Raw genomic sequence first — 24,264 nt, 5'->3', positions numbered from 1 at the left:
TTCAATTTGTTCATGCAAACATTTGACCGAGATATACACAGGTAATTGCAAACAATACTACTAACAACAATCCTACAACATATGTACATTATATACATGAATGCTTCCATTTTTAAACTAAAAAGAACATCTGAAGAGTCTTATCAATAGGTATTATATCTTATAATAATTTAATTTCTGTTAAAGTTTGACTTTATAGTATTTATATCCAAGGGTTATCCTGGGTTCTGTACATTAAGCCAATATAATGTTGAAAATTTGTTCCCAGATCTTCAGATTATTTATATGTTTGGTATGTTCATTGATTAGTAATTTGTGGGCTAGTATGTGTTTTATCGCTAAAATCTTAAAGTTGTCCCATGAAGTTTGCGATGGATTCAACCAATTAGTTGCTATATAGAGTTTCATTAACAAAAAGATATTCATAAGTATGGTCATTTGGGATCTGGATAGATTATTTGGGGGGATATGTAATATAGTAAATTCCCAGGAAAGCATTGAAGTTTGATAACCCACCTTCTGTAGTTGTAGTTTTAAGGAATTCCATAGTTTGTATATACATTTACAGCTCCAGAACATATGAAGGATATCAGCAGTTTCATCTTTACAGTATGGGCATTTAGGAGAATTTTTAGGGTTAAATTTATGCAAGCTAAGACGCGTATAGTAAGCATTATTAAGTATCATAAGTTGAGTAAATGTTAACTTTTGGAGGGAAATTGATTTTATTGTTAAATTGATTGCTTTTACTATTTTACTATTTTCAATCAATGGTATTTTTTCTTTCCAATAATTTGACAAAAGGACTTGATCATGATAATTAAAATCTTTTATTAGTTTATATGCAGATGTTATACACTTATTTTCTTGTAGGAGGGCTTGCCATAAATTTGTACACTTCATTAAGTCCTCATCATTAATTTTTAAATCTTTAAAGTAACATAGATAAATCTTTGATCTGTCTCAATATTATTAAATATGATTTGGGAAGGTTCAGTTCCTGTCTTAATTCATGAGCCGAATATTTCAAATAAGGGTATATATCCCGTAACGTTAAATTTATAATAAGTGGAAAATTTTTTAGGTCTATTAATTGATTATTAATTCTCAGGTTTGGATTCCTATGAAAAGGTTGTAAGATCATCAAGTGTTGGATAAGATTTAATGAACTGAAGAGATTTTGTAGTAATGTTATATATATTTTAGTATGCTCCATTAGAGAAAATGATTTAAAAGTATCTTTTCTTAGGAAAGGTAATGATTTAGGATTAATTTTCAGACTCTCAACATGTTTGTAATTCAATCTTATCCAGTTAGGGGACCAATTATTACTATTTGTATCATAATTAGCAATTCTTAAAATTCTATTGGCATTTATTATTAAGTAATATTTTTCAAAATTGGGTAATTCTAAACCCCCTCTGTCTTTTGGGGTCATCAATTTGTCATATGAAATTCTAGTTTTCCTTGGTTCCCATATAAATTTAGCAGATTCCGTGTGAATTTGTTTAAAGAACTTCTTCAGGATAAGAACCTGAGTAGATCTGAAGATATATAATAACCTAGGTAATACATTCATTTTAATAATTGAGACCTTTGTTAGTGGTGGTAATTTCAATTTATTCCATCTGCTTAGGTCAGATAGAATGTGATCCCAAGTTAATTTAACATTATTAATATAAAAGTCCTTATTATCTGTGGAGAATGTAATACCTAAATATTTAATCTTTTCTTCAGATTTTACTTGCCCTACCAATGGTAAAAGCGAAAAGGGTTTCGGAGTTTTTAAAGGAAATAACTTGTTTTTTTTTTTTAGGTTTATTTTGTAATTAGATATTACTGCAAAGTCTTCAACGGCTGTTAATAATTTCTTGGTATCTGCAACTGGTGTTGTACAATATATATATTAAGATCATCTGCAAAAGCTGCCATAGAAATCTTGGTACCATAGAGTATTGGGGCATTGTGATATAGATTTTGTTTAATATGTAAAAATAAAGGTTCTAAATATAAATTAAATAATAAAGGGGATAGAGGACATCCTTGCCAGGTTCCAGTTTTCATTTGTATTCTTTTGGAGAAACTCTTGTTGATGTATAAGGTTGTATAGGGATTATTGTATACTATTTGTAATGTCCTGAGGAATTCTTTTGGTATATTAAAATATGGTAAAATATGAAATAGAAATTTTATGTTCACTCTATCAAAGGCTTTTTGTGCATCAATAATAAGTGCATACAAATTTAAGTTCTTTTGATTGACATAAGAAATTAATGTATGAAGAGTTAAAGTATTGTCACTAGTTTGCCTAGAAGTTAAAAAACCCGTTTGTTAATTTGAAGTTATTAAATTCATTATTTTCTTCAGTCTATTAGCTAAAATAGTAGTCATAATTTTAGTATCAATATTTAAGAGTGAAATGGGTCTATAATTATCCGGGTTTTGGTGATCCAAATTTTCCTTGAGCATTAAAATTGTTTTGGATGCATTGAAGTGAATGTCATTAATTTTATTGTTAATTATATAGATAAATATATATGATAGTATTTTAACAATCGTATTACAGAATGTTTTGTAAAACTCTGGAGTAAAGACCATCAGGGCCCGGCGCTTTGTGGGATTTCAACTTTTTAACACCTTCTTATCTTGGAATCTCTGTTATTTTTCTTATTTGTTGCAAACATTTCCAAGGATCTACCAAGTCAGAGATGCACATTATATGCTGCTTTAGTCATCTTCAAATCTGGACCCAGCTTTACTGACATGAGACTCAGTCCAATAGTATTTGTTTACTGGGAAAACCAGACTGGGCAAAAGCCCCTTCAAGTCAGTGGCCCAGAGAGAGAAAACCTCCATTAAAAAAACTTATCAGTAAACCACAGAAAGTGCAGTAAAATATGAATTACAAAACTGATACAGTTTGGTGTGACATTCCAACCATAAAAATGTCAGTAGCTTACACACAAATGCAATAGGCTTTAGTGCACAATTAAACAAAATACTAAAGTATTGTTTGCATATTCACTAGTACATAAGTTTTGATTCCCAAATGTGTGTGTTGCAATACAATGGCATGAAAGTTTGGAAAAGTGAGGGCAAAATGTGAATAAAGTACATGTGGTATCATGAGCAAAAAAGAGATTGGTGTAAAGGAGCACTGTTGGGTTGAGGGTGAAAAGACAAAAGTCCTAGTAACACAGAGGAGGTGATAAAAAAGTTGAATTGAGCTTAGTGGAAATAATGTTTTAGAGAACATAGTGAGTATTTCATGAGTTGCTCAGATTATGTCAGGCAATGTTATAGTCCAAATACAGTAGGGAAACTACTGATTGTAGATAGTGAAGGAGGACAGGAGAGTGATAAAGTAGAAAGTGGGTGAACTAGATGGGAGAAAAGGTGGTAGGGAGAAAGTATATCCACCACATTACCCATGCACTCAAGTTACTGCATAACAAGAACAAATATGACTCTGTCATTGTGCATGCTGGAGTGAATGACTTGAGACGTACCTCCCTGGACTACATGAAAAGAGACATGGAAGAGCTCTCGGATCATGTGGCCCAGGCAGGTATGACCCCAGCCCTCACTAGCATCCTATCTTTGCCCAGAATGATACCACAGTATAAGGACAAAATGATTGACTTCAACAATTGGCTAAGTTTCTGGGGTCATTCAAAGGGGATCCAGTATCTGTCTGCCTGGGACGACATGATCGACAGACCACGATGCTTTGTCAGAGATGGTCTGCACCTCTCGCCCCTGGATTCAGGTTACTGGCTAAGGCTCTTGCCACCCCTATAGTGTTTTTTTTGGGCAAAGTTCAAAGGACAAAACCACCACTGTAACAGGTGCAAGCATGCAAAATCTGAAGGTAATGCTACTCAATGTTAGAAGTCTAAACCTCAAAATGCACTCTCTCGAGGAACTCCTAAAAATGGGGAACATCTATATCTGTGCAGTAACTGAGACCTGGTTCAAGGCTCCAGAGAGCACCCCTGCAATACCAAGCTACAACTCTTAGCACACTTTTTGACCACCCAACAATAAAGGCGGAGGAGTCTCCATATTCATCAAGGATAGTCACACCACCAGGCTAGTTGCCCAACACAATCCGTCTGAAATTCTCCAGGTGCAACTATAACACTAGGTAAGACTGCAATCCAAATTGTAGCTTGCTACAGATCCCCACCATGCCCCAAGAGTCTCACTACACCTTTCTAAACATACTAGAAAATATTAAGATACAACCAAACACCCTAATACTGGGTGATTTCAACTACCCTACCCTACCATTAACTGGGAAAACTACTCGTGTACCAACACCTTTGCCCAACAGTTCTTGGAATTCATAAATTCTAATGCCCTGGATCAACTAATCCATAGTCCAACCAGGGGCTCCAATATCCTAGACTTGGTCATTACCAACATGGGAAATCGATGCTCCACACCTATGGTTACCCCCTCGTTGGTCAGGTCTGACCATAAGCTAATCACGCTTGACATCCACATCCCTCCCCCACCACCCAGTAAGGAAACCTCCATAAAAAACTTCTCCAAAGCCAACTTCATGATACTCAAGTCAGAAGTGGACAAACTTCATGACACCCATGCGGACGGGAGCTGAAAGTTCGACTGCTGAATCCTACACTAAGGCACTATGCGAGCACATCCACTCCTGCGTGAATCATGCCATCCCAAATAGAACCAAGATGCTCTCCTCCAAGAAAGGAAGCCAATCTGGTGGTCCCCTGCCATAAACTAACTTTACAACAAAATGAAGAAACTGTTGCTGAAAAGAGGAAAATCCCAGGATGCAAAAAACTCCCTTACCAGCCTCAGTAAGAAGCTGAGATCCCTCATAAAATCCTCCAAAGCTAGTTATGAAAATAAAATTGCCAAAGATTCCAAAGACAGCCACAAGGCATTCTATAGCTATGTCAGGAGTCTAAATGGCAATGCTGAGATCTGCTGTGAGCTACAACAGAATGGCGTTAAATATACTGATCCCGAGGATATTGCCAATATCCTGGCAGATCGATTCAGTGCCAACTTCACCCCCCTCTCAACTTCTAAAGGGCCCTTCTCAATATGGAAAGATTGCCAAATTCCGGTAATAACGGCCATGCAGGTAAAAAACACAGTCTCCAAAGCTAAGAATACAGCATCCATGGGACCAGATGACATCCCTGGCTGTGTACTACATGAACTACAAAATGAACTGGCACCTTCCCTAAGTGTCATGTTTAATCATAGCCTCACCTCAGGCTTTATGCCCACAGCTACATGTATCCCACTCCACAAGGGGGAATCCACCTTGGATCCTGGGAAGGACCCCTCCCATCAGTCTGACGAGCCTGATCTGCAAGGCCATGGAACATATTATCATGGAACTTATAAATAAAGACATTGGCAACCTTCAAACACTGGACCCCCACCCAGTTTGGGTTTGTGAAGGGCCGATCTTGTCTCCTGAACCTGATTGATGTCTTCAAATCAGTCTCCAGAGCTGTGGATGAGGGTAAGGCAGTCCACACAGCCTATCTGGACCTCGCCAAGGCTTTCGACACCATACCCCACTCTGGAATCATAGATAAACTTACTAAGCTGGGCATTAATCCCTATGTCACTCGATGGGTTGCCAGCTGGCTTACTGACAGAATCCAGAATGAAAAAGTAGCCAACTCCAAATCTAGCTCCAGACAAGTGGAGTACCTCAGGGTTCAGTCCTGGGACTGCTCTTGTTTGGCATTTACTTCTCTGAAGTACAGGCCAACACTAAGGGACTCTGGCTAACAAAGTTCGCAGATGACTGCAAACTGGGTGCCATTATTGAATCCCCAAATGATGTGGATATTCTACAAAAGGTCCTTACAGAAACAGATGCTTGGTGCCAGAGCCATGGGCTCAAGCTCAATGCCAAGAAATGTATAGTTTTCCCCTTTGGGAAAAACATGTACCTGTAAATTACCACATAGGTGGCAGTACACTAAACACCGAAAGTGTGATAAGAGACTTAGGGGCACAGGTGGACAGTGGCCTTACCTTCGATAACCACATCACCACAACAGTCAGGAAATCCTTCTATGTAGCACACCTCATCACTAAGGGCTTTTTATCCAGAAAAAAGAAGGTCATTGTCCCACTGTCCTTCATTAAACCCATTATAGAATACAAGGCCCCGTTTGGCACGTACCTCTCAAGACATCTGCAACAACTGGAAAGGCCGCAGAAATATCTCACTAAAAGAATCACAGATCTAAAGCAAATACCCTATGCTGACCATCTAAAAAAAATCCAGCTATACACTTGCATATCGTCTACTCAGAGGTGATCTCTGCATAACATACAAGGCCATGTCAAACCCAGAGCTGTTTGACAGGCTACACTTAAAGAAATCCCAATCCCTCAGAGCCACATGCTCCAAGGATCTAAACCTTGTCATCACAATGAACAAAACATGCTGGAAGGATAGGTTCCTGACCCAGAGACTCCCCAGACTCTAAAATAGACTGCCCATACATGCCAAGCAGAGTGCCTCTTTTGCCCTCTTCAAAAGGAACCTTGACGATTGGATGGGAGATAGGAAATTCACCCCGGAGATTAAGTCAGTCACCCTGCTAGACAGGGGTCCAGTGAAGTAAATATTGTGGGACGAAATAGCCAGGGAATTGTCATGGTTAGGCTTGTATAGGCCCTAAGGCTGATAGCCTAGTACCAAAATATATATATATATATATATATATATATATATATATATATATATATATACATACATACACACACACACACACACACACACACACACACACACACATAACAGTAGGGAGAGGAGAGAGGTAACAGAGAGAGTGGCAATTACTTTGGTAGGTGTAAATTTGTTAGCATATTGTAGGTGATTAGTGAAAACATGAGGGAGTTGCATCCTTGGCGGAGTGGTGTTAAGAATGATAATGGGATAGTAGGTAAGAGGTTATCAAATTATCTGGGGTTTAGAGAGCATCTACAGAGCTATAATGATTCCAAATGGTATTTAAGCTGAGTATTAAATAGATGAGAATGACTGACCAAAGATTATTGATCCTAAAAAAATCCACAGTTTAAAGTAGTTCAACGGTTTGATACTTTCAATATGCGGAGGTTTGCTTCAACCCAAACCTCTGCTTTGTTCCTCATACCAACTGAGTAGTTGATATAGGCATTATGTAAGTAAAGACGTGTTCCAAAAATAACAAATATCTCACACTGGAAAAAATGTGCTTATTGTTTTACAGGACTGTGGCTCTCCCCTTACGTCGGAAAGTGAGTAACAACAGAAAAAAAGAGTATAAATCAGTGTTTTGGCATGGTTTTGAATTTTTCCCACAGCAAGTCCGTACTTTGGACCAGTATGTGAGGCAAGTGCAATTAATGGTAATGAACCTAGTGTGGGGTTAGGTGAAACTAGGATGCCTCTGTTTTATACTATTGACCATAGAGATATCACTAGCTTATTTGCACTGCACTGGCCTATTTTACAGGTAGAGGATGATATAGGTAAGATTGTAGGTGATAAACCTAGGTTTCAATTTAAGAACAGGAAAAATTTGAAGAGGCTACTTTGCCATAACAGTGGTTTAAGCACCACGGCTTTTACTCCTGGCTTTACCACGCCATGTGGTGACTTTAATTTTTGTTCCTTTATTAACACCTCTGACACTTTTCATCATCCAGATCTCTGTAGAGAATACACTTTTCATGCTCATGCTAATTGCATTACTCCTCATCTGGTGTATTTAGCAGAGTGCGATGCTTGCAGCTCCTATGTTGGTAAGACGAACAGGGTGCTGCGTGATAGGATGAGGGAGCACATTTACCACATTAGAAGGGGCTCTACACACAACGCACTGTCTAAACCCATATTGGTACTTGGAGAATCTCATACATTTAACTTCAGGGTCATTGAGACTATTTCTCCCAGTGTTAGGGAAGGTGGCATTATTACACACACACAACATAGGGAGACTTGTTGGATTATCACCCTTCGTGTAGATAGAGGGAGAGGTCTGAATGAGAGGACTTCTATTAAGCCCCCTATTAAAGAAAAGAAGACTCCAGAAGTAAATAGGAAATAGTAGTGGTTATTTATTCATTTATTTATTTGCTTTTTATTTGTTTTTTATTGTTGCTTATGAGGACATCAGCAGTGTATATTTTTATATACACGTGTATATATATATATATATATATATATATATATATATATATATATATATATATTTTTTTTATATGTGTGTTTACACATGTATATATTTATACTTATTATACATATATGTTTTTATTTCCATATATATATTTTTTGCATCCTTTTTTGTCCAGTATTTGCAGGTAATGTGGTCTTTCAGCTTTAACAGTTTAACTTTAATTGATGTGCCTTTTAATTGATGTATTTTGTGCTTTATTACTATATGTATAAATGGTGTGCATTTTAGCTTTTTGTATTTGGTCTGATGAAGCTCAACTGTGAAAGCGCTTACCTTTTGTTACAATAAATATCCTGGATTGCTTTTTACTACTGGAGGACTCGGTGACTATGTTTTTCCTGCCTTGATGCCTGCATTTTCCTTATGGAGTATTTTGTTTACTGGAAGAATTGGTGCCTGTGTCTCGTTGCTATAGCAGCTGCCTTTCTCTGATTGGCTTCTGCCTGGTTCATCCGTTGCTTACCTGTTATATTACTTTAGTTATTTATATATTTTTAGCAACGGAGTATTTATCCCTTGGTCTGCACTTTCTTTGTTTCTTTGTATGGTTTTGAATTGTTTTCTTTCCATTGTTTGAGCATTACTGTATCTCACTCAGGCAAGCTACTTGACTTTCTTTCTCTGAAATAATTTGTTTTGTACTAAGTTGATTTCTTATCTATGACCCATATCTATGGGTGTAGCCAGCTGCATGTTCTGTATCTTATGACATACACTTTCTAAATTTATTTTTGTATTTCTAAATTTATTTTTGCTTGTTTTGTTTACTTATTTTCACATCCAAACCCTTTAACAAGAACTTACATTCATAAACACCCGGTGCATTAAAAATGGGCTCTTCAAGTGCAAAAGGTGCAGTATTGTCACATTTGGTAGAGAGCCCCTTCCTCCAGCATACAGCATAGGCAATACCCCACTTCCAAATGAAAATCGTGTTAGGGACTTCTCTCTCCTTTGATCACCATGTAAAAACAGTAGTCAGTCCTTTTACTACCCCTCCTTAACTGGGAAACTTGTATGTCCTCAGACATGTGAACTGAGAAGTTTCTTGACTTCATCAGTACAAACTCTTTGGACCAGTTAGTCCAAAGTCCTAGGCTTGGTTCTTACTAGTATGGGACAGCTTTGTTCCCTTCCATTGTAACTACCTCCCTGGTTAAATTGGGCCACAAATCAGTCACATTCACTGTACAACTAAAGCCAAAGGCATCTTAAAATACCCGAGTATTCATTGATTATGCCAAGGCTAATCTACTGAAACTAAGTGATGACCTGACTACATTCAAAATCCCCTTCCAACTTTATTACCCCAGACTTAAATTGTTCAAAAGATCTGTATTCTGCCTTTTATTACCTGCCGCACCTTGTCGTAAGTGTTTTACTACTGTGTTAAATTATTTAACTGCATTTCTGACGGTTTTGTACATTGCACTTTACCAGATCATTTGTTTCAAATTGTATTTACTGTTACAGGCTTACACACTCAAGTGCACTAGCCTTTTAGAGCTTTGTTAGTGTATTTTGTTGTGCTTTTTTTTTTACTTCCCTACTTCTGAAAAAAAATAAATAAAAAACTAGCTACTACAAAAATCCTATCTGCCTCCTCATTTCCTGCCTTTTCCTTAAACCAGTATAGCCCAGATCTGCTGATTTCTGGACTGTGTTTTGTATTGGGAGTGGACCAGACCTTGCAGAGATAGAGGGAAGTCTTGCAGCCTATCAGTGGCAGTGGTAAGCTCTGAACAGCCTATCTATTGCTAGTGGAGTGGTTTTCACTTCTAGTTTTGTTGTGCTATTGGCCATTTTGGGCTGCTTCTATCCCTTTCAACTTCCTGCTTTAAAACCCGTGTTTGCACTTTGCGCAGCGTCGCTGAGCCATGATTAAATCTATTACCGAAACCACAAGGTCTGCTCTTCAAATTTTCCCTAAGATCTAGTCAGTCTCTCAAGTATCAGCACTGTAACTTGGCTCTTTGTACCCAGAAATAGCTCAGAGCTACTTGTAAGCACTATACCATCCTTAAATTGCTGTAGCACTCAACCTTCCTTGCCTAGTAAGCAGGAAAACAGTTCCAGTACTTAAATTAAATAAGGTCTTATCAAGGCATGTCCAAGAGTCAGCTCCCGGTGTTTTCTCCTGTCCACCTGGTGAATCTGGGCATCTTGGGACAATGTAGCAATTGCCTCATGTACACAGACAACCCTGTCCTCCTACCACCCGACACTACAACCTGCAAGAGATGCACTTATATAGCCAAGCTCTCTCCAACCAAGACTGAACTAGTCAATCAAGAGGAGAAAGTCAATACCCGCACAACACCACACTCAACACATAGTCACTCAAAACCTTTACTACCAATACCCACACATAGCAATGCCAAACATGCACCTACATATGTGGAGGTTCTCAGTGTAAATCTAAACAGGAAACAGAGACCCCCAAAGCAGATACACAAACAACCATCACTCACCAACGCAGCCAAAACAACACACAGCCCAAAACACCAGTGTGCCACCCAGCAACAGCCCATAAGGCAAAACAAAGTACCTAGCACACTAGTCATAGGTGACTCTGTAGTCAGGCACACTGAAGTCCCACTCACCAAGCTGAGTAAAGAGAAGATTACAGTCAGCTGCTTGTCAGGTGCCAGGATTTGCCACATAACACATGCACTCAGGTCATGCCACAACAGGTATGATTATGACTCTGTCATCGTCCATGTTGGTGTGAATGACCTGGGATGCACCTCTCTGGACTACATGAAACGAGACATGAAGGAGCTCTCAGATCTCTTAGCATAGTCAGGCAAGACCCTAGCCCTGAGTAGCATCCTGCCCTCACCCAGAATGATACCAAGTACAAGGACAAAATGATTGATTTCAACAATTGGCTAAGTTTCTGGTGTCATTCTAAGGGGATCCAGCATCTGTCTGCCTGGGACAACATGGTCGACAGACCATGATGCTTTTCCAGAGATGGTCTGCACCTGTCACCCCTGGATTCTGGATACTGGCTAAGGCTCTTGCCACCCCTATAGTGCCTTTTTAGGCAAGGCTGAAATGCTAAATTCACCACCGTAACAGGTATAATGAAGCAAACTCTGAGGGTAATGCTACTCAGTGCTAGAAGTCTAAACCTCAAAATACATTCACTTGAGGCAATCCTAAAAATGGAGAGCATCGACATCTGTGCAGTAACAGAGACCTGGTTCAAGGCTGCAGAGAGCACCCCTACATTACCAGGCTATAATTCATACAACACCTTTCGGCCATCTAACCTGGACCGAAGCACTAAAGATGGAGGTGTATCAGTACTTTACAAGACACCTGCAACAGCTAGAAAGACCACAGAAGTACTTCACCAAGAGGATCACTGACCTCAAACAGATACCCTATGCAGCTTGACGGAAGAAACTCCAGCTGTACTTGGTTGCATACCGCCTACTCAGAGATGATCTCTGCCTGACATATAAGGCCATGTCCAGCCCAGAATTGATGGAAATGCTCCACCTAAAGAAAACCATATCCCCTTAAGCCACACGCTCTAGGGATCTAAACTTCACCACAACAATAAATAGGATGTGCTGGAGGGAATAGAATTTTGTCCCAGAGACTTCCCATGCTTTGGAACAAGATTCCAGTCTACATTAGGCAGAGCTCCTCGCTAACACTCTTCAAGAGAAACCTTGACGAGTGGATGGGAAACAGAAAGTTTACCCCAGGGATCACTTCAGTGGCTCTGCTGGACAGAGGCACAGGGAACTAATCTAAGGGGGCGGCGAAAGCCAACACATTCTGGCTAGGCTTATAAATGCCTTAGGGCAGATAGCCTGGTACCTACCTATGAACCTAATATTTGTCAGGGATATCCACAGCTCCAGGCTAGTTGTTCAACATAATTCATCCGAAATTATCTAAGTGCAACTATCGCTGGGCAAGACTGCAATCCAGGTTGTAGCTTGTTACAGATCCTCCACCATGCCCCAGGATTCCCACTCTTCATTTCTTAAGATACTGGAAAATATTAAGGAAAAAACCCAATACCTTAATTATGGGCGATTTCAACTACCCCACCATCAGCTGCGAAAGCTACTCATGTACCAACTCATTCACTCAATGCTTTTTGGAATACATTAACTCCAACGCCTTGGATCAGCTTGTCCACACCCCCACCAGGGGCAGCAATATCCTGGATCTGGTCATTACCAATATGGGTAACCGGTGTTCCATGCCAGAGGTCAACTCCTCACTGGTCAGATCCGACAACAAGCTAATCACCCTAGGCATCCACATCCCACCCCCGTTAAGGAAACCACCATCAAAAACTACTCCAAAGCCAACTTCATGCTACTTTAGACAGAAGTGGCAAACTTCACGACAGCCAACCAGACAGGTAATAGAAGTACGACTGCTGAATCTTATGCAAATGCACTGTATAAGCACATACACGAGTGCATAGATCGTGCCATCCCCTACAGAACCAAGACGCTATCCTCCAAAGAAAGGAAACAAATCTGGTGGTCACCTTCCATAAACAAACTCTACAACAGAAGGAAGAAGCTATTGCAAAAAAGAGTAAAAATCCAAGATTGGAAGAACTCCCTGGTCAGCCTCAGCAAGAAGCTTAGATCCCTCATAAAATCCTGCAAAGCCAGTTATGAAAATAAAATTGCCACTGATTCCAAAGACAACCACAAAGCATTCTATAGCTATGTCAAGAATCTCAATGGCAACACTCAGATCTGCTCTGAGCTGCAGCACAATGGCACTAAATATACAGAACCAACCGATAGTGCCACCATCCTGACAAATAGGTTCAGTGCTAACTTTACCCCCCCCCCCCCAACCATAAAATGGTCCATCTTAATACCGGAAGATTGTAAACCCCCTGTAATCACAGAGGAACAAGTAAAGACTGCCCTCTCCAAAGCCAAAAACACAGCATCCATGGGACCAGACAACATCCCAGGCTGCATACTGCACGAACTACAGAACAAACTGGCACCCCACTTAAGTGCCATGTACAATCATAGCCTCACCTCAGGCTATGTGCCTACTGTATGGCATATAGCGACAGTTATCCCACTTCACAAAGGGGGTGCCACCATGGACCCCAGTAACTACTGTCCCATTAGTTTGACGAGCCTGGTCTGTGAGGCCATGGAACGTATCATCTTGGAGCTTATAATCAAAGACATAGGTAACCTCCAAACCCTGGACCCCACTCAGTTTGGGTTTGTAAAAGGTAGAGCATGTCTACTAAACCTGACTGACTTCTTTGAAACAGTCGCAAGAGCCATAGACAAGAGCAAGGTAGTGCACACAGCCTCTCTTGACCTTGCCAAGGCATTCAACACCATCTCCCACTCTGGAATTAGTGATAAACTCACTAAACTGGGCATAAACCCCTATGACGCAAAATGGGTGGCCAACTGGCTCACTGACAAAACCCACACAGTAAAATTTGCCAAGTCCAAGTCCGACTTCAGATCAGTGACAAGTGGAGTACCACAGGGTTCGGTCCTGGGTCCTCTCCTGTTTGGCATCTACTTCTCTGAAGTGCAGGCCAACACAGAATGTCTTTGGCTAACAAATTTCACAGATGACTGCAAACTGGGAGCCATAATAGAATCACCAAATGATGTTGACATTCTACAAAAGGGCCTCACAGAGACAGATACTTGGTGTCAAAGTCATGGTCTCAAGCTCAATGCTAAGAAGTGCATTGTCATCCCCTTTGGGAAAAACTCGGTACCTATGAACTACCACATAAGCGGTAGCTCACTAAACACTGAAAGTGTGATAAGAGACCTCGGGACACAGGTGGATAGTAGTCTCTCCTTTGATAACCACATTGCCACAGTCATCAGGAAATCCTTCTGCATGGCACACCTCATCACAAAAGGGTTCTCCTCTAGGAAAAAAGGAGGTTATTGTTCCACTCTACTCATCCCTCATTAGACCAGTCATAGAGTACAATGCCCCATTTGGCATGAATCTCACAAGACACCTACAACAATTGGAGAGGCCACAGAAATACCTCACTAAGAGGATTACCAGCCTCAAACAGATGCCATACGCAGACCATCTCAAAAAAACTCCAGCTCTACTCCGTCGCATATCTCCTACACAGAGGCGATCTCTGCCTAACATACAAAGCTATGTCAAACCCAGAGCTCTTGGACATACTCCACTTAAAGAAATCCCAATCCCTCTGTACCAGGATCCATGGACCTAAACCTTGTCACCACAATAAACAGAACATGCTGGGCATGAAGCCTGAGGTGAGGCTATAATTGCACATGGTACTTAGGTGGGGTGCCAGTTCACTCTGTAGTTTGTGTAGAACACAGCCTGGGATGTTGTCAGGTCCCATGGATGCTGTGTTCTTGGCTTTGGAGAGCGTGGTTTTTACCTGTACAGCCATGATTACAGGAACTTTGCATTCTTCCAGTATATAGATGGGCCCTTTAGGGGGTGAGAGGGGGGTAAAGATAGCACTGAACCTATCTGCCAGGATGTTGGCAATATCAGTTGGTTCTGTATATTTAGTGCCATTGTGCTGTAACTCAGAGCAGATCTGAGTGTTGCCATTGAGATTCTTGACATAGCTATAGAATTCTTTGTGGTTGTCTTTAGAATCAGTGGCAATTTTGTTTTCGTAACTAGCTTTGGAGGATTTTATGAGGGATCTCAGCTTCTTACTGAGGCTAACCAGGGAGTTCCTCCAATCATGGGATTTTACTCTTGTTTGCAACTGTTTCTTTCTTCTGTTGTAGAGTTTGTTTATGGCAGAGGACCACCAGATTAGCTTCAATTTTATGGAGGATAGCAATTTAGTTCAGTTAGGGATAGCACGATCCATGTACTCGTGTAAGTGCTTATAAAGTGCAATTGTGTAGGATTCAGCAGTCGTACCTCTATTGTCCATCTGCATGGGTTCATAGGTTGGTACTAGGCTATCAGCCCTAGGGCCTGTGCAAGCCTAGCCATAACAATTCCCTGGCTATTTCTTCCCACAATATTTACTTCCCTGGACCCCTGTCTAGCAGGGCAACTGACGTGATCCCTGGGATGAATTTCCTTTCTCCCATCCAACCGTCAAGGTTCCTTTTGAAGAGGGCCAAAGAGGCACTCTGTTTGACATGTGTGGGCAGTCTATTCCAGAGTCTGGGGAGTCTCTGGGTCAGGAACCTATCCCTCCAGCATGTTTTGTTTATTGTGATGACAAGGTTTAGATCCCAGGAGCGTGTGGCTCTGAGGGATTGGGATTTCTTTAAGTGTAGCATGTCCAACAGGTCTGGGTTTGACATGGCCTTGTATGTTAAGCAGAGATCGCCTCTGAGTGGACGATATGCGACAGAGTATAGCTGGAGTTTTTTAAGGTGGTCAGCGTAGGGCATCTGCTTTAGACCTGTGATTCTTTTAGTGAGGTATTTCTGCAGCCTTTCCAGTTGTTGCAGATGTCTTGAGAGGTACATACCAAATGGGGCGTTGTATTCTATAATGGGTCTAATGAGGGATGAGTACAGTGGGACAATGACCTCCTTTTTTCTTGATGAAAAGCCCTTAGAGATGAGGTGTGCCACATAGAAGGATTGCCTGACTGTTGTGGTGATGTGGTTATCGAAGGTGAGACCACTGTCCACCTGTGTCCCTAAGTCTCTTATCACACTTTTGGTGTTTAGTGTACTGCCACCTATGTGGTAATTCATGGGTACATGTTTTTCCCAAAGGGGATAACTATGTATTTCTTGGTGTTGAGCTTGAGCCCATGGCTCTGGCACCAAGCATCTGTTTCTGTAAGGCCCTTTTGCAGAGTATCCACATCATTTGGGGATTCAATAATGGCTCTCAGTTTGCAGTCATCTGTGAACTTTGTTAGCCAGAGTGCCTTAGTGTTGGCCTGTACTTAGATGCCAAACAAAAGCGGTCCCAGGACTGAACCCTGAGGTACTCCACTTGTCACTTGTCGGGAGCTGGATTTGGAGTCAGCTACTTTTACAGTGTGGGTTCTGTCAGTAAGCCAGTTGGCAACCCATTGGGTGATGTAGGGATTAATGCCCAGCTTAGTAAGTTTATCTATGATTCCAGAGTGGGGGATGGTGTCAAAGGCCTCAGCGAGGTCTAGATAGGCTGTGTGGACCACCTTACCCTTGTCCATGGCTCTGGAGACTGATATGAAGAAGTCAATCAGGTTCAGGAGACAAGATCGGCCCTTCACAAACCCAAACTGGGTGGGGTCCAGTGTTTGAAGGTTGCCAATGTCTTTGTTTATAAGTTCCATGATAATACGTTCCATGGCCTTGCAGATCAGGCTCGTCAGACTGATGGGATGGTAGTTTCCAGGATCCAAGGTGGATCACCCCTTGTGGAGTGGGATAACTGTAGCTCTGTGCCACTCAGTGGGCACGAAACCTGAGGTGAGACTATGATTAAACATGACACTTAGGTGAGGTGCCAGTTCATATTGTAGTTCATGTAGTACACAGCCGGGATGTCATCTGGTTCCATGGATGCTGTATTCTTAGCTTTGCAGAGTGCGTTATTTACTTGTGTGTCCATTATTACCGGAATTTGGCAATCTTCCAGTATTGAGATGGGCCGTTTAGGGGGTGAGAGGGGGGAGAAGTTGGCACTGAATCGATCTGGCAGGTTATTGGCAATATCCTTGGGATCAGTATATTTAATGCCATTCTGTTGTAGCTCAGAGCAGATCTGAGCATTGCCATTTAGATTCTTGACATAGTTGTAGAATGCCTTGTGGTTGTCTTTGGTAATTTTATTTTTGAAACTAACTTTGGAGGATTTTATGAGGGATCTCAGTTTCTTACTGAGGCTGCTAAGGGAGTTTTTGGCATCCTGGGATTTTCCTCTTTTTGGCAACAGTTTCTTCCTTTTGTTGTAAAGTTTGTTTATGGCAGGGGACCACCAGATTGGCTTCCTTTTTATGGAGGAGAGCATCTTGGTTCTATTTGGGATGGCACGATTCATGCATGAGTGGATGTGCTCGTACAGTGCCTTAGTGTAGGATTCAGCAGTCAAACTTTCAGTTCCTGTCTGCATGGGTGTCATGAAGTTTGTCACTTCTGACTTGAGTAGCATGAAGTTGGCTTTGGAGAAGTTTTTTATGGAGGTTTCCTTACTGGGGGGTGGAGATAGGATGTGGATGTTAAGGGTAATTAGCTTATGGTCAGACCTGACTAACGAGGGGGTGATCATAGGTGTGGAGCATCGATTTCCCATGTTGGTAATGACCAGGTCTAGGGTATTGGAGCCCCTGCTGGGACTATGGATTAGTTGATCCAGGGTGTTGGAATTTATGAATTCCCAGAACCGTTGGGCAAAGGTGTTGGTACATGAGTAGTTTCCCAGTTAATGGCAGAGCAGATAAAATCACCCAGTATTAGGGTGTTTGGTTCTATCTTAATATTTTCCAGTATGTTTAGAAAGGTGTAGTGAGAATCTTGAGGCATGGTGGGGGATCTGTAGCAAGCTACAATTTGGATTGCAGTCTTACCTAGTGTTAGTTGCACCTGGAGAATTTCAGACACATTGTGTTGGGCAACTAGCCTGGTGGTGGGAATATCCTTGGTGAATATGGACACCCCTCCACCTTTAGTGTTTCGGTCCTGGTTTGGTGGCTGAAAAGTGTGGTAAGTGTTGTAGCCTGGTATTGCAGGAGTGCTCTCTGGAGCCTTAAACCAGGTCTCAGTTACTGCACAGATATTGATGTTCTCCATTTTTAGGAGTGCCTCGAGAGAGTGCATTTTGAGGTTTAGACTTCTAGCATTGAGTAGCATTACCTTCAGATTTTGCATGCTTGTACCTGTTATGGTTGTGGTTTTGTCCTTTGAACTTTGCCTAAAAAAGGCACTATAGGGGTGGCAAGAGTCTTAGTCAGTAACCTGAATCCCAGGGGCAGCAGGTGCAGACCATCTCTGGCAAAGCATCGTGGTCTGTCTATCATATCATCCCAGGCAGACAGATACTGGATCCCCTTTGAATGACACCAGAAACTTAGCCAATTGTTGAAGCCAATCATTTTGTCCTTATATTGTGTTATCATTCTGGGCGAAGGCAGGATGCTACTCAAGGCTAGGGTCATACTTGCCTGGGCCACATGATCCGAGAGCTCTTCCATGTCTCTTTTCATGTAGTCCAGGGAGGTACGTCTCAAGTTATTCACTCCAACATGGACAATGACAGAGACATATTTGTACTTGTTGTGGAGTGACTTGAGTGCATGCATTATGTGGCGGATCCTGGCACCCGACAGGCAGCTGACTGTAATTTTCTCCTTGTTCAACCTGGTGAGTGGGACATCAGTGTGCCAGACTATAGAGTCACCTATGACTAAAGTGTTAGGTACATTGTCTTGGCTTAGGGGCTGTTGCTGGGTGGCACACTGGTGTTGTGAGCTATGTGACACTTTGGTTGTGATTGGTGTTTGTTTGCGTTTCAGCTTAAGAGGTCCTTGTTGCTTGGGCAGGTTACAGTTAAGGGCCTCTACATATGTGGAGTTAGTGTTGCTATATGTGGGTATTGGTAGTGTGGGTTTAGAAGGGCTTATGTGTTGCTTGAGTTGTAGTGTGGGTGTTAACCTTCTCCTCTTGACTGTCTAGCACAATCTTGGGTGGAGAGAGATTTGCTTCCAGTTTGGGTATGTAAGTGCATCTCTCACAGGTTGTAATGTTGGGTGGTAGGAGGAGAGGGTTGTCTGTGTACATGAGGCAATTGCTGCATTGCCTCAGTATGCCCAGATTCACCAGGTGGACAGGAGAAATCACCAGAAGCTGACCCTTGGACATGCCTGGTTTGGTGCTTTTTTTTTTTTTGTAAAGTACAGGAGCTGTTTTCCCTTACCTTATCAAGGTACTTTGCAATTATAGGCTGTTTAGTGCCTACAATTAATTTCTCCTTATTAACAAGGAGAGTTGAGTGCTTGTATCAGTTTAAGGCTTCCTAGTGCTTTCCAGCAGGTATTAGAGCAAGTGCTAGTCACAGGGATGCTTAAAGGTAAGATGAAAAAAAAATGCACACTGCAGTGTGAACTAGAGAAGTTAGATGTGAAAGTAGGTAACTTAAGTTTTACCTTTTTAAAAAGTTAAGGTTTAGTGGAGAGTTACTATTTTTAAAACACCAAGATGGATTGAAAGGGGTGGTCACTTTTGTATTGTGGTACTATGGAATACAGTAGGATGGCCAATAAATTTAAATAGTTGAAGGGGAGTGATTTCAAAAATGATAATTTTGTGATTACTCTCACAAGCCAGTGAAAGCAGAGAGGAAGTGAGATATATGGTCAAATTAACATAAGATGCAGGCAACTAGAAAGACAGTGGTTTTTAAGAAGACAACTGTAACTGGGTGGGAAAAAAATTCTGCCTGACTCAGAAGAGACAGAGCTGTGGTCTCTTTTGAAGTTTTAATATGCAGTTAAAGCAGAATGCAAGTAAAACACACGGTAAAGAAAACAAACCACAGTGTTCAAAAAATAAAAAGGCAATAAAGTAATATTGTGTCGTGAAGTTTGCCACTTCTGTCTTAAGAAGCGTGAAGTTGGCTTTGGAGAAATTTTTTATGGTAGTTTCCCTAATGGGGTGGTGGGGACTGGATGTGGATGTCTAGAGTGATTTGTTTGTGGTCGGATCTGACCAATGAGGAGTTGACCTTTGGTGTGGAGTACCGGTTGGTAATGCCCAGGTCTAGGATATTGCTGCCCCTGGTGGGGGTGTGGATAAGTTAATCCAAGGCGTTGGAATTTATGAATTCCAGAAAACGTTGAGCAAAAGAGTTGGTACTTGAGTAGTTTTCCCAGTTAATGATGAAATAATGAAAGAAAATTCAATACAAAGAAAATTATAATGAAAGAAAAAAAATTCATTCTGTGCAAAAATAAGCTTTAACCCTCATGATGCTAAAACACTTTTGCTAAACTTAACAGGGAACGCTAGACCCTGATCAAATTAACCATATCCTGATATGAGATATAAATAGCCATTTAGGAGAAGAATAACTACAAAGTCTTCTTTAACTCTTTTAAAAACCTCAGTAACAATACCCAGCACTCCATAGAGCTGCTAGTAAATCATGTTGCATACTCTGACCCAAAGGGCATAGCCAATATACTGGTAGACAAATTTAGCTTAAACTGTACCCCTATTTCCTCCAATATTGCCAAATCACATACCTGTATCTGTGCCCCCCTGAATTTTCTATTCAAGTCACTGCCCAAGACCAAGAATACTACTTTGGGATGCATACTGAGCATCCTGAAACAAGACTTATCAGACCACCTCCTTATGTTCATTTTCAGTCTGCAAGTCTGCTGGATAAATGAAGGACAGCGACTGTCATCCCCTTGCACAAAGGTGGGTAGCCAATGGCTCTGGATAATAATAGACCAATTAGCTTCACCAAACTCATCTGTAAGGCTGTTTAAAGGATTATTATAGAATAATAAATGACATAGTTAAACTACAAACTCTCGACCCAAGTCCGTTCAGATTCATCAAGGGCAGATCCTGCCTACTTAACCTGGTCAACTTCTTCAAGAAGGATGCGGAAGCAATGGGTGAGGGCAAAGTGGTGTCCACAATGTATGTAGACCACACAAAAGCATTTGACACCATTTCCCACTCGGGTATCAGATAAACTCTCTCAGCTGAATGCAAATCCCAGTGTAACTTATTGGATATCTAACTGGCTCACAAATAGAACCCAGAAAGTTAGGGTGAGAGACTGTACAGCATCCAAAAAATGTGGTATACCCCAGAGTCCAGTTCTTGCACCACTCCTCTTTGTCAGTTACTTCTCAAAGGTTAAGACAAATGTTAAGAGTTTATGTATCATCAAGTCTGCAGATGGCTATAGACTTGGTACCATCACTAACTCCCCAAAGGACACTAGGATCCTCCAAGAAGGCTATTTTCCAAATAAATGGATGGTATCAAAACCATGGGCTAAAACTGAATGCCAAGAAATGAATAATAGTATCCCTTGGCAAGCATGACTGCCCTTGTAACTATCACATTGGTAACAAGCCGTTAAAGTTGATTTTGTAGTCAGAGTTAGGGAACCTATGTAGATAACGACCTGTCCTTTGATCACCATGTATCCGCTATTGTAAGGAACTCCTATATATGTGAAGGTATGGCATTCAGACTCAAGGATGTAATCACTCCGTTATACTAGGCTGTCATTAAGACTGTGGCTATAATGCCCTTTTTCATATGTGCCAGTCCAAGGACCTGTAGTAACTGAAAAGGCCACAGCACTTTCTCACTGAAAACATCAAGTGCCTAAATTATAAAAACTATGCAGAATGTCACAAAGGCTTGTCCCTCTTCTGCTAAGTGAAGATCTCTGCCTTGCATATAGAGCATCAAAAGACCCTGTCCTTTCTAACCTCTTATACATTCACAAGCCCAGTAGTAGCTTGAGCACCCAGTCAGGGGATCTCTCTTTGCAACATAGATATAGAACATGTTGGAGGGTTAGGTATTTGTCACAGAGAATACTGCTTCTGCAGAACCATCTTCCACATGAACTGAAGTACTCCTCTTACTCTGCTAGAATGTAATCTGGATGGATGGATGGGAAACTGTAAATTCACCCCCAGTTTAGCACTTGTTCCCCTCATAGATGGGGGTAACATCTGTTTGCTCTGTCTGCCTCTTGATTACTCATGCACAAAACACAAGGGACAAAACAACTGCTATGGGACTGTACGGCTAAGCTTCTTAAAATCTTCACAGATCAGTAGTCTAACCTATGAAGCTATGAACCTTCTTAGCACAGTTAATTGCCAAGGAAATATCATCCAAATCTAGAGAGATCTTTATCCCCTTATATTCAGCATTGGTTAGGCCAGTTATTGAATACAGTGCTCCTTTAGGATGTACCTTACAGTGCATAAATATCTAGAAAGACCACAAAGTTCCTATCTAAGAAGATCTCTGGCCTGAGACCCCTAAGCATCTTATATCTCCACTAGTCAAATAGTCCCATGAAATACCAGACCAAGGGTGGCTGGTTGGGTTAAGGTGTAAACACAAGGTACAAGGTACAGGGTTTGAATCTCACAGGGGATAACTGGCTAGGCTTAAAATGGCTCGCAAGGGCAGTTAGCCTAGTACTAACCTATGAACCTATAAGGGATCTAAACTTTCACTAGCAGATAAACTTCTCTGTTGCCACCATTTTTTTATTTATGACATGATGTTCCCCTCACCTCTAGAAGATATTGGCTCTGCAAAGTAACCACTATGATACAGTATCATCATTCGAATGGGACCTAGGTGATTGGATGGGTATTCACAAATTTCCCTCAGGCTTGACTGTCCTAGCTCTCTTCAAGGGTGGGTGTATGCATTAAGGGTGGGTACTGGTAAGGCATAAATAGTCACTATACTATATGCAACTACATGGAACTGTCATGTGATCTGGCCTGCATTATGTCGTGCCATGCCTGGTGAAAGAAAGTGCAAGGAAATGGAGAATAGGAGAGGATAGTTGGTTGATAAGGAAATGAGGACCAGAAGGTGACTCCTATACCAGATTTCTAGAGCAGTACCACAGCTACATCTGACATTTCAGGTATTTAACCCCCTGTTAAACTGACATTTATTTGCAAGCTTAACCACAGTAGAAAAATGTGATCCTAGATGAGCTGAAGAACTTTCAGCACCGCAGATAATTAGTCATGTAAAATTAATGAGGTCTGCAAGCAAGTAGAATCTGTCTGAGCACATTAGTAGCTAGGATGCAGACTGCAAAATGTAGAAATCATTCCTCTGTAAGGTTTTGCATGGTCTCACACAGTCATGTTTAACATAGGTTGGTTACACAGGTGATTCACTGGAAAGTAAGACTGATTGGTTAGTCTCAATTGTGGATAATAGTGAGCAATATTTATGGTTATTTGGGTCTCTCTTATGTTGCTGAAATGGGAAAACAATGCCGTTTCAGCGACACATAAACAGCAAAATACCGCTAATGCAAACGGCCAGGTCACTCATTTTTTTCCTATGGAAAAAAATCACTTGACCGTCGCTGTGAAATTGCCCTTTACCCCACTGTAGTATGATCTCAGAATTGGTATATTTAGTTAGGGGGCATGGGGGCACAGCGCCCACACCGGAGAGCATGGGGGTGGGGGACGAAGCCCCCCCACTTTGTAATGTTTTAGATGGTGTGTCGTGTCTGGTTGGTCTACCAATTTTTTTCCCCCTAGGAAAAAAAAATCTGTGACCTGGCTGTTTGCATTAGTGGTTTTTCACTGTTTGTGTTGCTGAAATGGCATTCGGTGTTTTGCCATTTCAGCAACATAATATAGACCCAGTTTTTTATAGGGACTTTGGCTGGACAAGTAAATAACTGACTTCCATCTTCTGCTCAGAGGTTTTTAAACCCTGAGGAGCTCGCTGTTTCTTGTGTCATCAGTAAGAAAGATTAGATCCGTTAGACACTGACACATATGTCAGTCACATAGCTGGAGCAAACCATGCTTTATCTTCTCTTGTTACCACTGTAGAGTTGTACTTTGTAGTGGGGATAAGGTCCACTAAAAGGAAAACTGCCCAGGGCAAACTCACATGAAAAGCATGACTTAGAATGACTTTATTTTGAAAGCTGTAAGCCTGTCAGCAGAATGCTTGCCTTCTACTTCCAAATGTATTCAGGGAAACAATGTTAGTATATGCCACTCAGAGTTTTTTTTTCCCTACTTAGTGGAGCTTGCATCATATATTTTGTGATGCTTTGAGGAGTGTACAAACAGTGGCAACACCTTGGCTACTGGAGAGTAGTGGTTGGTTTGTTCAAGTCTAGCAGTGAATTCCAGATATGCACACAAAACTTATTTGTTCTGAGTTTATTAGCCTGTTGGAACTTGTTATATTTTACTCAACAGACCTACATTCTGGTCATTGTGGGTTGATCAGTTTGCTTTTGTATACTGATACAGGTTAACACATGTACTCTTCTTCTTCTTTCGGCTTTTCCCAGTTAGGGGTCGCCA

The 24,264-nt window shown here is 41.1% G+C and overlaps 1 protein-coding gene across 1 annotated transcript in view; it reads left to right on the top strand.

The window, feature by feature from the left end:
* The window catches only part of LOC122799790 (F-BAR and double SH3 domains protein 2-like), a 1,119,909-nt gene that overhangs the window by 682,647 nt on the left and 412,998 nt on the right, over positions 1-24,264 (top strand). The gene's annotated exons all lie outside the window — the stretch shown is intronic.

This window comes from Protopterus annectens, chromosome 4.part0 (genome assembly GCF_019279795.1).
Source record: "Protopterus annectens isolate FY-2018-M chromosome 4.part0, PAN1.0, whole genome shotgun sequence".
Taxonomy (NCBI): domain Eukaryota; kingdom Metazoa; phylum Chordata; order Ceratodontiformes; family Protopteridae; genus Protopterus; species Protopterus annectens.
The sequence above is the reverse complement of the archived record's forward strand: the minus strand, read 5'-3'. Positions and strand labels throughout refer to the sequence as shown.